We start from the raw sequence: 2,637 nt of genomic DNA, 5'->3' as shown, positions 1-2,637 counted from the left end.
TCTTTTTTTTTTTTTTTTGGTGAGGAGGATTGGCCCTGAGCTAACATCTGTTGTCAATCTTCCTCTTTTTTGCTGAGGAACATTGGCTCTGAGCTAACATCTATGCCCATCTTCCTCTATTTTGTATGTGGGACACCGCCACAGCATGGCTTGATGTGCAGTGTGTCAGTCTGCGCCCGGGATTTGAACCTGCGAACCCCACGCTTGCACAGCAGAGCGGCGAACTCAACCACTACGCAACCGCAACCGGTGGCTCCAAGTTACTGAATCTTTTGAGCCTGAGTTTCTTCATCTGGGGCGTGAGAATATAGTCCCCTCCCTTGCATTGTTTACCCCAAATTCAGCAAAGTGCAATTTTTACATTATTACTCAAGTCAATTAGTGTGCAAACCTGCTGGGATGGAGAGCAAAATGGGTATTAATTTACAAATAGTCACAATTAACACCCACAGGTGAGAGGTAATAACTGTTTTAGGAACTGTATGTATCTTTGAGCATTCATTTAATCTTCTTGAAGTTAAGCTTATTATTTCTATGTATTTTTCTACTTAGAATGTCTACAGATTATTTCTACATAAAATGCATCGCATTCTTTAATTTTCTCAAAATACCATACATACATGATCTTAAAAGTTAAATAGTAACGCTAGCCTTTAATGAAATCAGAAATTATTTTATTCCAGATTCTCTCTCACACACACACCCTACCCACTCCTGCTCTGGTTCCCTGGGACAACTTTCATCTTGTCTGTTTCTCTGGAATTTACCATGATATTTCTAAGTCATAGCCTTATAGTGATTGTAGCATATTGCGAAAAATGGCCACAAGTGAGAACTTCTGGTTTCAGTGCCCTCGTGTAAAGAGGTTAGAGATCGCCACCCCCCCGTCTTATAACAAGATGACGCTGGAAAAACTGAATCAACGTGTTTTTTGTTTTGTTTTGTTTTTCCTGAGCCCATTGGAGAGGTGAGGTTGTAGGGCAAACGATCACGCGAAAGACCGATTCAGCGAATCACAACCAAGATCTGCTTACCTGGATCAGATGCCTCTAGAGCCGTAAACACAGAACACTTAAATGGTAAATTTGCTAAATTGCTTAAAGCTGAGCGTGGACTAGTACGAGAGTAAGGGGGCCTCCACGTGTTCGTAGGCTTTACCTCCAGGAAGGTGTTCCGGCGTCCAGGCAGTGCGGGGCGACGCCATAAACCCCGGGGTCAGAGGCAGATGCGTGGAAACTCTGCACCGGGCACCCGCCGCAGAAGCTGCGCAGTGCCGCGTGCGTGTGGGATCGATCCGTGACGATGCTCTCTGCGCCCAGGAGGAGAGTGAAGCGCAAGGCCAGGACGAGGAAGCGTCGGTGCTGCGGTGCTGCTGCTTCCTGCACAGCCTGCAGCTGCGATCCACGACTCACGGGTTTGCAGGGGCCCAGGCTCAAGCGGAACCGCGCGCGGTGGCAGCTCCCCGGTGTAGTGCACCAGGCCTGGCTACTGGAAGGTGTCCGGCAGGGACTTAGCGGTACCCTCGCAGCTGAGTCTCCGCGGCTTCCTGAGCGTCTCCCAGCGCTCCGCTGCGCGCCCAGGTCCATCTCATTGCGGGACAGGGCGGGCGCCGGGCGGTGCACAGAGCTGTGGGTCTTGAGCCAGCTTCCCTGGCCTGCCGGTTTGCTTTCAGTAGTGCTCTTTGCGCCGCCAGGCTCCTGACCCGGCTTGCACGAGCTGGCGGCGACGCGGCGCACCTGGTGCCTTGAGCCAAGTGGCTGCGCTGGTGGGGGCAGTGAGGCTGAGGGTGGGGATTGGCGTGGGGGCAGGGAGCAAGGGAGTAGGGATCCTTGGGCGCTCTTGGCTGTGCGGTTGGGCGGCATTTGGCTTCCTTACCCTGCCTATGGCATGCTCAGCCATAAACGCAAATCTGGCTAAGTCGTCATCCTGCAGTGCAGATTGGGTGGAGCTGGGGGGTGCTCAGGTGCTAAGAACTTACTGGGCCACCCTTTTGTCTGCACTGCCAGGATTGGCCGCTTGTTGAAAATGAGGCCTCTCCTGATCCTAAAATAGCCGTCCTGGCATAAAATATTGGCGAACTGTATCTGTAGCCCCTTCTCCTAAGCGATTTTTACATCGTCCGTAGACACCTGGAGCTTGTCCATGCTCATTCTGTTACATACCTGCCCTGCGACCATGGAAATGGTCCTGAAGTTCTCTGGGTCCCAGTAATCTCATATGAGAAAAGGGAATACGCCATATTCCGAGTGTAGTGGGGAGTAAATTCAAAAACGTATTTGAAGTATTTAATACAGCAGAAAGGAGCTGGATTTATTATATCTGTAGTATTTCTAAATTCATTTTCCAATGATTTCCTAAGTTTCTAAAATTTTCCTTGGATTGATTTTTAGTTTTCTTCTATGCCAAGATTCAGGAAGTGTTCTGGATGCTGGACGGCTAAAAGCCAACATAACTTGATTCTTTTCCTCAAGCATCTCAAGGTCTAGTGTGGTAGGCAGACACACGAACGGACAAATTACATGACAGGGCTTAACGTGAAGAATTAGCAGTCTTTTAGGGGTATGGTGAGAATGCAAAGGAGAGACACAAGGGAAGAAGCTGCAGACTGGGATGGGCTGGGGGATGAGTGGCCAAAGA

The 2,637-nt window shown here is 49.6% G+C and overlaps 1 pseudogene; it reads right to left on the bottom strand.

Annotated features, from left to right (window-relative positions):
* Window positions 1–561: 561 nt before the first annotated feature.
* Window positions 562–2,239, bottom strand: LOC147911928 (centromere protein V-like protein 3 pseudogene; annotated as a pseudogene).
* Window positions 2,240–2,637: the final 398 nt, after the last annotated feature.

This window comes from Ceratotherium simum, chromosome X (assembly GCF_057802395.1).
Source record: "Ceratotherium simum simum isolate JZ-2026a chromosome X, ASM5780239v1, whole genome shotgun sequence".
Lineage (NCBI taxonomy): Eukaryota > Metazoa > Chordata > Mammalia > Perissodactyla > Rhinocerotidae > Ceratotherium > Ceratotherium simum.
Note: the sequence above shows the minus strand (reverse complement) of the source record. Positions and strands in the feature narration are given on the sequence as shown.